Source organism: Marmota marmota, unplaced genomic scaffold (assembly GCF_001458135.2).
Source record: "Marmota marmota marmota unplaced genomic scaffold, marMar, whole genome shotgun sequence".
In the NCBI taxonomy this organism is placed as follows: domain Eukaryota; kingdom Metazoa; phylum Chordata; class Mammalia; order Rodentia; family Sciuridae; genus Marmota; species Marmota marmota.
This window is the reverse complement of record NW_026000016.1, coordinates 9,408,705-9,423,017: the sequence shown is the minus strand read 5'-3', so window position 1 is coordinate 9,423,017 and position 14,313 is coordinate 9,408,705. Positions and strand designations below refer to the sequence as shown.

General features: G+C 36.5%; 1 pseudogene; it reads right to left on the bottom strand.

Moving 5' to 3' along the window:
- Positions 1-3,323: 3,323 nt before the first annotated feature.
- On the bottom strand, positions 3,324-4,115 carry LOC107140246 (annotated as a pseudogene).
- Positions 4,116-14,313: the final 10,198 nt, after the last annotated feature.

Here is a 14,313-nt window from a genome sequence, read left to right as displayed (position 1 = left end):
AATGTGTGCCTTTTGTCTTTTTTGGTGATTTTTAAAAGTTGTTGCAAGTTACTGGTTTATTAATTTAACTTTTTTATTAGAGTATCATAGTAGTTGGATTCATCCCAAGAAAATCATACATGCATGGAATTGGATTTCAGTTCACGTTTCCTCCCTCTTACTTCCCCTCCTTTCTCTCCCCATTCTTCTTCTGCTACTGATTTATTTTTGATTGGTTCTTTCTACTTATACATAAATGTGGAATTCCTTGTGGTATATTTATACATGCCCCTAGCATGGTTTTTAAAAATTCATTCTACATTTCCTCCCCTTTCCGACCCCTCCTCTCTCCTTCTCAATTTCATGATCTTTTTTATTCATTGTTTCCAGATAATGGGTTTTGGTTTTGTTTATACCCTCTTCTATTCCTTTGCTTTTATTTAATTAATTTCTGTTCTTTACGAGTTCTCTTCTCCTACATTTCTTGGACTTGCTTGCTCTTCCATTTTCTAGATTTTTAACCCATTAAGCCCCAAGTTTTCAATTCTGGTAATATTTCAATAAAATTGACAGTGTTTTATTAAAATATGTTAGAAATCACAATCTAGAGCTTATATATAATTATATTAGTTAATATATTTGTCATATTATATTATTGTTCTTATTGTATAATCATATCATATTATATAATTATATGTACTACTTCTAAGTTTTTATAGGTGTTTCACATCTGGAATAATGGGACAAAATAGGATAATCCAATCACTTATTTTTAATATATTTTATTTCTTGTTTTGGGTGTGTGTGTGTGTGTGTGTGTGTGTGTACCAGGGATTGAACTCAGGGGCACTTGACTGCTGAGTCACATCCCCAGCCCTATTTTGTATTTTATTTAGAGGCAGGGTCTCACTGAGTTGCTTAGTGCCTCACTTTTGCCTAGGCTGACTTTGAACTCTTGATCCTCCTGTCTCAGCCTCCTAAGGCACTGGGATTACAGGTGTGTGCTACTGGGCCTGGCAATATATTTTATTTCTTAAAAAGGCATTTTGTGTTGTAAATTAACCTCTAACTTTAGTTGTTTCTTATGTAGTGCATTCATTGCTGTTTAGTGTTAAGTGTAGTTTCTAGTATGATTTCTTCTTTAACAATTTAAGTTTCCAAACATGTTTCCTGACCTTTCATGGTTGATTTGAAGCTAAACTTATTCTTGTCATAAAAATTTTCTATATTTAACAATTCCTTAAAACTTATTGTTTTACTTCATTATTTAATTCATGACCAATATTTTAAAGTATTTTATGGTTCTTGAAAAGAATATATATTTTCTATGAGTGCAGACACAGTCTTCTATGTAAAACTATTAGATAAAGCTTATTAATTTTATGTTTTATAATAGAAAAAAATGACTGGAACCCATTACTTGTAGGCAAGGGTACATTCTATAGTATCGCAGAAGAGAACAATAAGTAACTTAAGTAACTGATTGATAAACACTCAAGCTTCATTGTGCTGCCAGTGGATACCCTGAGGCATGTTCTCCTCAGTCTCCCAATGTTCCTCAGTGGGACTAAGCACCCGTTTCCACAGTGGTAGCTGGCTTGATAACACATCTCTAACTGACTTTCTTCCCTTCCTTTTATCACGTCTCCACTTCCCTGCTGGTGTTTCCTGGGATCACCTTTTGAATAAACTATCTGCCCTTGCATTGTTTTCCCAATTTGTGCTTTTGGGAGAACCAACCCAAGAAGTCTAACTTTCCTTTGGTTAATAAGGTCATATGTATCATTTCCCACTTTTCATTATAATTTTTATATATTTTCTCCTCTTGTTTTGTGAGAAGTACATAGTTCACTTTTAAAAAAAAATCAACCTGGAAATTTTTTTCTTTTAAAAGTTTAATCCAGAGGTTGACCAATTACTCCCATAGGCCAAATCTGGCCTGAAACCAGTTTTTATATGGCCTGCAAGCAAAGAATGGTTTTTACATTTTTAAAGGGTTGCAAAAACTGTATGTGATTTAAAATGCCTAAAATATTTATAATCAACTTTTACAGAAAAGTTGGTCCTTTGCCAGCTCCTAGTTTAATCCACGCATATTTATTATGATTGCTGACATACTGTATATATTGCTAACAGTTACAATTTTAATACTGTATCCTTTGCACTTTTCTCCTTTGCTATTTTCTATTGGATTGAAAAAAGTTTTTGATCTTTCTTTTTCTTCTCCTTGTCTTTCAATTAGGAAGCGATAGATGCCATTATTTTTGTTGTTGTTGTATTTTTTTGTGTTTTTTTAGGATAAATTAAAGGATTTAATATTATTAACAGTTTAAAAAAACAGTCATTTGTAACATGCTGGTATAATTAGAACAACCAGTTTTGGGGTTATTGATACAAGAATTTCAACAACAATCTTAGAGCCTCCTTAAAACATAAAAATTGAGACAATGAATTGATGCAAACATACTACATCTCAGAAAATATTCTTCTTGTAAATATTAATACTCAGCAAAATATAATCACTGGTACTGTGACTTGAGCCAGGCTTTTAAATTTGGGTTAGGCCAATAGGGGTGGGGGGAGTTCCCAATAGAAGAGGGAATGGGACTCAACATTGGGATAAGCTGAAATACCAGGGACAATGAGGAGAACTGTTTTGAGGGAGCAGAGTTATATATCAGAACAGAAATATTTTTAAAATGAAAATACATGTTTCAAAGAATATGCATCAGAACCTCATGATGGGTTGAAACTTTTTTTAAACAAGTTCCCAGTATGAAAAATGCATATTAATGAGAATTTAGAGAACCAAGTCACACCTTAGTCTTGCTGAGTACAAGGGTGTGGCTTTGCATCTTGTTCAGTGTCACTACTAAATTGTAGGGACTTCAGAAATGATGATCTATTTTTACAAAGATATTGCTTATTTATAATAAACTATTTTAGTTAAAAGATTTGACCAGGTAAAAGCTCAGGAGTATCACACTGACTTTAGGTTTTACCTCTCAAATTTCCTGAGAAATCAGTAAGAAAAACGCAGCTTTCCTCACCTCAGTTTTCTAGATGAATACACAGGCAATATTGCAGTTAAAGGTCAAACTGAGGAATGCCTCTTACTTACACCAAATGGGAAGAAAACTTAAAACAATCTGCTATAAACTGCAAGACAAAATGCACCTCAAGACTAAACAGAGCATGGTTCCTTGGCTAAGTGAAGGACAAAGTGTGATTACCCACTTCAAGTTCCCTTTACATCATGAGTGCAATTCAGTTTTGGGAAAATGGTTCAATGTATCTCTCAGAAACAAAATAGTTTAAGCTTTGCATAACAAACAAAACAGTGCTTATGATGCCCAGTGCCACCAAGCAATCTTCATTCTGTCCCATACTGCTGAAAGCAAATCCAAGGTGGGGTGGCCATCCAGGACGGCGAACGGGTAGCCCTTAATGACTTGGCCCCCCTTGTAATACTCAATCACATATGTAACTTGTATGCCACAAACGTCGATGATCCAATCATGCCTGTCGAAAGGCAACTCATACTCCATCCAGGAACGAATTCTTGCCTTTGGTGAATAGTCTTTTGCTTTCCCTTCAAATCAGATCAACAATGGACCACAAGGACACTTCAAAATCTCCCTCCACGCCTGTGCATTGTTCTGACTGTGAATTCTGATGGTATTACATGTATCTTTCTGATTAGTATCCTCATCCTTCCACTTCCACTCTTTCCTTAACATTGCATTCCTGAGCATCTGTTAGGAAGGATAAACCCGTGTTTTATCTGAATCTGCTCGTGGAGTGGATGACTCCTCTCTGACGGTAGACAGTGCAAAGGGTTGATCTGGAGCTGGTGTTTGGTTAGGTGGTGGTATCAGATTTGAAGGATTCATGTTCTCCTTATTCTTAGCAGCAGAGCTGGCAATGGGACCCTGTACGTACTCATAGGCAGGATCTTGGAGGGCAGGCAGAGTATGCTTTGCTCTCAGAGGCTGGACCAGAGGGTCTGTGCTCTTCCTACAACCTTTCATTTTCCCTTCATGCATCAGCCATCCTGAATTTGAGGATGCTGTCCGATGATCTGAATCATTTGAGGTCTGAACAGGAACAATAGGAGTAGAGGGTGACAAACCCATGGTAGAAATCAATGTTGCCTCAAAAAAATTTTAAATTTCCAGCTGATTCCTCCCCACTGGCTACTTCAGGCCACTGGCCCCATTCTAAGCCTCTAACCCAAGCCAGAGGACAGCGACCTGTGGCGGTCCTGACTTCCTCTCACTGCATCACTGCTGTCTCCTTGATGCTATTCTTTTGGCGATCACAATTAAATCTTAAGATAAATTCCTACCTATAAATTTTTAAGCAAAATTTAAAATTGTTCAGGATTTTAACCTCTTCCTGTTAAGCATTTCAAGTTGTTATTTAGAACTGTAGTTTTTATCAATTTGATCATTAAGATTAAAGGTAGTATTACACCAAAATTATATAACAGTAATTAATCAGTAGTTAATTGACTTTTATTTCTATCGATGTCTATGTTCACTGTAATCTTAGATTCCATACTTTCTCTATAGCTTCCTCCTATTTTAAAGTAATTCTCCAATGAGAACCTATAATTGGTTAATCATTTAAGACTGTGTAATTATGAAAATGTCTTTGTTTTGTAGTTTTGATGGGTACAGAATTCTAAATTGAAGTTGATTTCTCTGAGTTCTTAAGCACATTACTGTCCTCTTCCATCTATTGAAATAATGACAAGTCTGATGACAATCTATTGAGGGCCCCTTTGCATAGAATCTGTATTTTGTCTCTGATAGGTTTTAAGATTTTTCTGTTTGTTCCTAATATTCAATTTCACTATGTTATAAACTTAGTCATTCTGCATATTACTACTGTACTTTTAATATGAAGATTCATGCCATCTTACAATTCTGGAAAATCTCAACTGCAGTATATCTAAACAGTGCTCTTCCGTTCCCTTTTTTAATCTCTTATTCAGCATATAATATAGAACTTCTGTTAATTTATGTCAAAATACTTACTATGCACACAAGATTATGACAATAATGTCCTTCCAATTTCAATTCCAAATGAGAAACTAAGATAAAATACAAATAGGAAAGCATTTATTCTTTTCTTAAAGCAAAATGTTAATTTAGGTATATACTGAATCACATTATTTTAAACCAGGAGCAATCAGACTATAAATTAGATTATTACAAAATCACATTTATCACACTGTAAGGCTAAAAATAAAATTACACACTGAATTTGATAAACTAAAAATCAGAAAAATTCCTGAGTCTTGAAACTTGTGACATTACTTATGACTTCAAACTAGTTATATGAATTCTCTAATTTTTGAAATCTGAAGTCATTAAAGAACTTACTGATACATACTCAGAGTAAAATAACCTGTATAGCCTGTATCTATATTTTGTGTCTGTTTATACATGTATGTGTATACAAGTATGTATATACATGCATATATGTATAAATGTATGCATGTATATGCATGCATATATGTATTTGTATATATATGCGTGTGTGTATGAGTATGTATATCCTCTACAAAATGTCACACTCTAGAGAGTCCCTGAAGTTTTCTACATAATAATCATTATATTTTTATATAATGATTGTGTGATATATTGTTTATTTTTTGGTATTCTTCTTCTAAAATGTCCCTCCATAAGGGTAGAGACTTTTGGGTCATTACTATATTGCTTGGAATATTTCCTAATATATAGTTTCTTAAGTATTTGTTGAGTTAATGATGGAGTTCATATATTTTTATGTTCCAAACCTTAGTTTGACTTAAAATAGAGAAAAAGAGATATTTCCATGAAAATTATATAAGATGGGAGAGTCAGCAGTATATGGTGCGCCCAGATGGACCACAGATATTGAGGGGCAGTATACATCTCAAACAAAGGCAAAACAAATTGGGTAATAGTACAAACAGAGGATGCAAACTGCTCTTGTTCTAGACACAGCCCAGGTTAATTGTGGAAAGATTCAAGAGTAAAGCTGGCCAAATGATTGGGGGCATACCAACTGGTTCAGAATTAAGCTTAGATGCTTAGATAAAGTATATGAAGCATCTGTAGGTGGCTGCTCTAATAGAAACATGACATGTAGGGTACATCCTTCAACAGGTGCCAATTCCAGTCAGAATACTACTTAGCATGGCAGATAAGGTCTTTCATGCTCTAGTCTCCACCTGTCCTCCCTCCTCCATCATCATTGTATGATTATTGTGTTATTGCTCCATCTATGAAATAATCATATTTTTCTGAACTAAATCTTCATGATTCTCACAGAGTTTGGCCCATTCTTTTTCTTCTGCATAGAGTATTTTGTCCTGTCTCCTTACCTTCTCTTCCCTCTTAGGTCTCTTAATCATCTTCTACTTTTCCTTTAGAGACTTGCTTAAACACAGGCACTACTTGGAAGTGTTTGCACCTCCCCAAGGCCAGGTATAGTGCCTTTCTGTTGTGATTCCACAGCACATACATTTTTAAAAATTGATTTTATTTTTTTTAATACATGACAGTGGAATGCATCACAATTCTTATTACACATATATACCACAATTTTTCATATCTTTGTTTGTATATAAAGTATGTTGACACCCAATTCATATCTTCATACATGTACTTTGGATAATGATGTCCATCACATTCCACCATCCTTGCTAATCCCCTGCCCCCTCCCTTTCCCTCCCACCCCTCTTCCCTATCTAGAGTTCATCTATTCCTCCCATGCTCCCTCTTCCTACCCCACTATGAGTCAGCCTCCTTATATCAGAGAAAACATTGGCATTTGGTTTTCTGGGATTGGCTAACTTCACTTCGCATTATCTTCTCCAATGCCATCCATTTACCTGCAAATGCCATGATTTTATTCTCTTTATTGCTAAATAAAATTATATTGTGTATATATGCCACATTTTTTTATCCATTCATCCACTGAAGGGCATCTAGGTTGGCTGCACAGTTTAGCTATTGTGAATTGTGCTACTATAAACATTGATGTGACTGTGTCCCTGTAGTATGCTGTGTTTAAGTCCTTTGGGTATAGTCCAAGGAGAGGGATAGCTGGGTCAAATGGTGGATCCATTCCCAGATTTCCAAGGAATCTCCATACTGCTTTCCATATTGGCTGCACCAGTTTGCAGTCCCACCAGCAATTTATGATGTGCCTTTTCCCCCACATCCTCATCAACACTTATTGTTGTTTGACTTCATAATGGCTGTCATTCTGACTGGAGTGAGATGGTATCTTAGAGTAGTTTTGATTTGCATTTCTCTGATTGCTAGAGATGCTGAGCATTTTTTCATATATTTGTATATCCTCTTTCGAGAAGTGTCTGTTGGCCCATTTGTTGATTTGGTTATTTGTTTTTTTTGAGTTATTAGCTTTTTGAATTCTTTATATACCCTAGAGATTAGTGCTCTCTCTGATGTGTGAGAGGTAAAAATTTGCTCCCAGGATATAGGCTCTCTGTTCACCTCACAGATTGTTTCTTTTGCTGAGAAGAAACTTTTTAGTTTGATTCCATCCCATTTATTGATTCTTGGTTTTAATTCTTTCACTATAGGAGTCTTATTAAGGAAGTTGGGGCCTAATCCCACATGATAAAGATTAGGGCCTACTTTTTCTTCTATTAGACACAGAGTCTCTGGTTTAATTCCTAGGTCCTTGATCCATTTTGAGTTAAGTTTTGTGCATGGTGAGAGATAGGGGTTTCATTTCATTTTGTTGCATATGGATTTCCAGTTTTCCCAGTACAATTTGTTGAAGATGCGATCTTTTCTCCAGTGCATGTTTTGGGCACCTTTGTCTAATATAAGATAATTGTACGTTTGTGGGTTAGTCTCTGTGTCCTCCATTCTATACCATTGGTCTACCAGTATGTTTTGGTGCCAATACCATGCTATTTTTGTTACTAGTGCTCTGTAGTATAGTTTAAGGTCTGGTATAGTGATGCCACCTGCTTCACTCTTCCTGCTAAGGATTGCTTTAGCTACTCTGGGTCTCTTATTTTTCCAGATGAATTTCATGCCACAGCACATATTTACTAGATAAGTGCATTTACCATATATTCCTGAAGTTGGCACCTTTTGTGGCTGTCTCCCCAGCCAGGCAGTATTATCCTCAAAGACAGACACTGGGGTTTGTTCACAGATGTGTTCCAGCACCTAGGACAACAACTGACACACTGAAGACACTTGGTAAACACTTACTGAATAAGTGATGAGTAAATGAGTGATGACTGAATGAATGTGGCAGGTCCAAGAAGACAGTTGGAACACAGCGGCCTAAGAGGCATGATTATGCAGTTGGTTGTCTCAATAGTAACAAAGAAGGGGGTGTGTTTGGTTCAGCAGGTAACAGAACTTTAGGGATGAGTGGAAGACCTCAGTATCACTGCAGGGTTGTGTTAAGAAATGGCAAGTCAAAAGCAGGTTAAGACCATCAAGTGGCCAGAGTTGTCATTAGAAATTCCAGCTTTACCTTTCTGGTGCTTTCACCAGTCCCTGAAAATGGCGGTGCCTTATTTTCAGTGACACCAAGCATCAAATTCCCTCCTTGTCTTTCTCCTTTCTACAACACCATCTTTATAGACATCTTATTTGTGGAATTTAAAGCACTGATTGGTATAGAAGGAGTCATGGATTATTTTAACTTCAGAATGTTCTCAGAGACTCTGGGTTTTGACCCATAAAAGGCTACCTGCTCTGCTACTGGTCTGATGGGTTTCATTCATTGCTAAGTGGAGAATCAAGGACCCTCCCAGGAGAACATAGGGGCAGCCTGGGAGACACACTGAGGTGTCAAAGAGGTAACTGTTTGCTATAATTTCAGTGATTGAATCTGATCTTTAATGATACACAAATTATATATATTTTTCCACCAACCAGAATCCATTATTATTCTTTTGAGCCAGCTGTTCTCAGGGCTTTGTTCCCTATAATAGAAGGGATACCTTGAGATTATACCTTGTCAATCCTACATCCACAGAAATCTATACTGATACTAATAAAGGGCCTCAATTCTCCTACAAAAACCCCTCTGTGACAAAAGTATGTTTGGGTATTGCCTAATGCACTCATAATAAATATATACAGCCGTAAAACACAGCACAGGTCCTGGTAGCCTGTTATTTGAAGTAATTGTAGATTGCAAGTGGACATTTTAAAGAGAAGCTTACAAGTTAGTTGTACTTTCTGGTAGTAATTACCTCCCACAAACATGACTCACTTAAGCAGCTTAAATGCAAGAGTTGGGTGTCCCAAAATCAAAGGTCTTATAAATAAATCTCTGAATCATGAACTGAAGGCATAAATGTTTAAATATTTCCCCTGATCTCAAAGACAGCTTCAGAGTTGAGATTTTAAAAAAATGCATTAAAATACCAAGGTAAAAAATAAAATTAAAAAAGCAAGAAAGACCATGGGAGTCTCTGTACACTGTGGTGAGGCTCTCCTCACTTCGGAAGTCAACATCCTTTCCATAAGACTCACGCTTCAGCAAGCAGAGTGTACGTGCATTTTCTTCAACTCAGATGGGGAGAGCTGCTATTTGTTTAAATGAAGTCCGTTTGTTTTTCTTTTGCAATTGTACTCACAGGGCAGACTTTTATGGTAATGTAGCAACATGAATGTTTTGGATGGGACTTCCCGGGAGTCTCACGGGTAAGAGAACATATAACTGAAGAATTGTGGCTGTGTCAACTAGGAATGCTGAAGAGAGAACAATCTATGCCAGAAGGAGACGTTCATTTTTTTGGAATGCTTACTCAAAGACTTTGTGTATCCCATTGAGCTTTGGTCTTCCAATTGATGAAACTTATTTTTTTTTAAAAATATGAAAAAATTACACTCTGAAATTATTAACAGAAATTTAGATACTGACATCATCCACCCACTAGGTTCATTTTTTTTTCTTTTTGAGCAAGAAGTCCTAAAGTTTTATTTGTGGTTCATCATGAAGGGAGCTAAGTTAGATGACTATTCTGTTCTTTATATATCCATATATTTTAAACTGTAGTATCAATCACCTGCCTGGATCTGAGGGCAAAACTGAGAGAATTCTATCATCTGTGTTTGAAATCTGAAATCACATGTCCACCTACCTCTGATTTTCTGCCTCTTCAAAATAGTCATGTGGTAGCCAACTTATCACTGAATTCTACACCATGTTTAGGGTCAAAAGAAAACCGCTTTTACAGGAAGTCTTTTTCAGTATTTTTTTTCTGAATTTGTGTCTATTTTGTTCCCAGTTATTTTCATATGCCCAGCTGCTGCGGTTGCATTCTCCTCTCTTGGAAGAATCCAGAAAAGTCAGGGTTCCTCTGTGGCCAAGTAGAGAAATGCCTGCCAAGAATGCTGAACTCCTGCTGAAGGTCACTAAATACTACAAAACAGACTCAGTACAGCAAATAATAATGGTGGTGCACACAAATGAATTGCCAACTGCAATGGCAATTCATGGAGAAATTTGATATTATATAATAATAGGAGTATATCTAGGTGGAAGATCAGAGTAAGATACCTCCAAAGGTATGGTACCTCCAAAGGGCACATAGCAACTCTGTTAGTTAGACAAGGACCAACCTGAAGCTCAGAATAATCATCATGACAAATAACTGGGACCTTGGGTTACACGTATTAGAACCCCTGTGTACGGCTCAGCATCACAGGCCAGAAACTTGGTTCCCAATAAAAGTCCTTTGAGCAGGAAAGGAAAACTAGGCCCATAGAGACCATCTTCTTCAGTGCAAAATGATCACCTATAACTAACTTTCAGACTCAGAGCATGTCAAAATATGGGGCAAATCACTTTCTATGTGTCACTGGAGTTGCTTAAAGCAGTACCTATGAGTTTTAGGGAGTGGTGAGGAAAATGGTGTAGTTTGGAAGAGTCCATTCTCAACCTATTTTTTGAATAAGAAGGTTATGGAGGGAATTCTAAGGGATCTTAATAAGCATCCAAGAAGAATAGAAGCTGCCTTGAGGCTGATCAGAAGGGACTTGGGAGAAGCCAAAGGAGGCTGACTAACCCTCTAATCCCTATGTGCCTTTGCCAAGGAATGAATGAGCTCTCTCCTTTAAAGACAGTAGCAAATATTTTGCCTTAAAAATGGTATCAAATCATCTGCATTTTCCCTTTAACTGGGTGAAGCTACCTCACAAAGACTAGTGGTAACACTGGGAGACAGTCTTTCTTCATTAAGTTGATGGCTCTTGCTCTCCCTTCTTCATAATACACATTTTTTTTCCTAATTTATTCCTAAGGGAAGCAAACCAAAGAGAATGTAAACAACATGCTTTTAGGAGTAAATGGGACAACTCCCTCTGCAAATGTTATCACCATGTTCCAGAATGTAAAACTGCGTAATGTAAAGATGTGAACTTATTCCAAGTTCACATTCCCTTGAGATCAGGTGAGAGGCTCTCAGTTTCACCTGTCTGGCTCCAGTTCCAGTCCAGCTCTGCAGACTGTCCTGCACTGGCTCTGCCTGGGATCTGTCTAGAGCTCTGCCTGATACCCAGGAATGACACACCCTGGGACACACACATTAGGCACTGAGTCATGTGGAGTGGACCCCCAGTGAGATGAAACTTTACCCCGTGAAAGCCAGTGGGTAAAATCCCTCCACTTCCACCATCGGGATTGACTCCTTAAGATGCTGTTCATACATATTCTCAGAGAACAGTCTTGTAGAACAGATGTATAAGCTGCATAAAGCATAAAGCAGCAACCAACTAGATAATATCTGCCTAGACTGGCTGTCTCTGCTTCCCTGCTGTGTGTGATCTTGCCTCTGACTGTGCCCCTGGGGGTGTATACCCTGATGAGCTTAAATCTTTTGTCTTGCCTCTGCTTTCTGGAGAAGCCAGGCTAAGACACATTTTCACAAGAATAATTTACACTCTATTTCACCTGGAAGAATAAGCTTTCTTCTCCAAACAGTGTTTAATTCTATTATCACAAGAAGACTGGATAATGTGGGTCCTTGTGATTTCATCAATGGTAACAAATGTCTCACTCTGGTGGGAGATGTTGATAATGGGGGAGGCTGTGCACAGGTGAGGGTAGGAGGATGTGGAAAATCTCTGCACCTCTCCGTTTTTCTGTGAAACTGAAACTTCTCTAAAAATAAAGTTCTTTTAAAACAAAAGACTAGGTAAAATATTAAAGCATTGTGTTAGTCAGCTTTTTGTCACTGTGACCAAAATACCTGACACAACTTGGAGTAGGAAAGTTTATTTGGGTTCATGGCCTGAGGTTTCAGTCCAAGGTCGGCTGGCTCCATTGCTTTGGGTCTGAGATGAGGCAGAAGAGCATGGCGGAAGATGAGATAGAATAGTGGAGAAAAGCTGCTCAGCTTATGGTAGCCAAGAATCAGCAGGCAGGCAGGGGCCATAGGAAGGGATAGACCCCAAGGCCACACCAGCAGTGGTCTACATCCTCCAGCCATGCCCCACTCACCTGCAGCTTCCATCACCTCCCAGTTGTCCATTCAGGTATTAATGGATTAATCCACTGATGTGGTCAAAGCCTTCATGATCCAATTACGCACAAAAGTCCCACCTAGGAACATTGCTGCACTGGGGACCAATCTTAACACATGAGCTTTTGGGAGGACATTCCAGGTCCAGACCACAACAAACATTATAAAACTGTAGTGATTAAATCAGTCTGTGCCTACTGTGTTAAGCCCTACACTATGCAATGTGGTGAATAATCTCCAGCCTTCAAAATGGCCCTGTTTAGTAGATATCATTTGCATGGTCATTTTATAATTAAAAACAGACAAACAAATCTAAGGACTAGAAACTCCTCCAAATTTGCCCAACTTGATATGCTGCAGAGATAGGAGCTGAACTTTTTAATGACAGAAAAAATATATAGTACTATTTAGTAAAAAATAAGAATATAAATTATAATATAATCCATACATGATAAAAATTTTAAAGTATGTAAAGAAATTAGAAGACAAATGAACTTAATTCTTATTAGTTTCCATCTAGAGACTAAAGACAAATGTTCTATTTTTAGTTTTCAAAAATTTTTGAATTGTGGTACAAACTTACAATGCTATATATTCACTAACCATTTTGCTCTTACTCTAGACATACAAGAAGACTAAAATTACAAGTGTCTCTTGAAATATGATCATTTGACCCATTCTGTCCATTGAAATACGAGTACAGTAGTCTTCACTTAAAACCACTTTCTGTAGTTTGGGGTGAAGTAGACTCCCACCAACTTGGACACACTCACCTGAGGATTGTTATAGAGGAAAAAATACACGTCTATCTGATTTAAGCCAATGCATTTTGCATCTCTGTTATAACAGCAAAGTAATTAACATAACAAATATGTTATACATAAATCAGGGGCTATATTTTATTCGTTTTTGTAAGCCCACTATGACTTAGCCCAGTGGTTTATATTGAATAAGTTTTCAGTGGCTATTTATTAAATCAATATTGAATAAATGAATTTCATATATGTATAATGTTTACCTTGAGAGAAATATTTTTTACTAATTTTTATTCTGTTTTAAAGACATATTGCCCAGGCTGGCCTTGAACTCCAGGGTTCAAATAATTCTCCTGCTTCAACCTCCCAACCATCTGGGACTACAAGTATACATGAGTGCACCCTGCTCTGAGAGAAATATTTTAAAACTTAAAATCCCATATAACTTTTATTTTTTTAAGTGGCATCAAATTAAATACGTTCTACCAGTTTGATGTAGACACATTATAATGTGCCTAAAATTAAAGTTGATAATATAAAAAGCACAAAAAGGGAATGATTTATAAAGGTGGTTTATAAAAACAAATACATAATGCTTTATGTATTTTTAGTTTTCTTATTACAGAATCATAAAATAATGCAATTAAAGATGAATTGTGGATGACCATTTAAACAAATTTGGTATCCTAATGTATACTTCTTTCTTTCCAAGAAAAGTTATCAACTTCCAAATAAGCTAAAACATAGCTATAGAAATTAACTGGAAATATATGTTTCATGTAAATTAACCAATAGAAATCATATTTAAAAGTACAGATTGATTCCCCCAAGGGAAAATATTGATTTCTTGTTGACTATATCTGGTCAAGACAATTTATAAACCCATCCTGCATTCCTTTGAAAAATTAGTAGTGAGAAAAAAATAGAATTATTTTTTTAAATGCACCTTATCATTTGTCACTGTAATTAACATAAATAACTACTTCAAACTTTTTACAGCAGAGAGGTCAATACAATTTCATATTGTTTCACAAATATGATTTTGAAAGGTTGTGT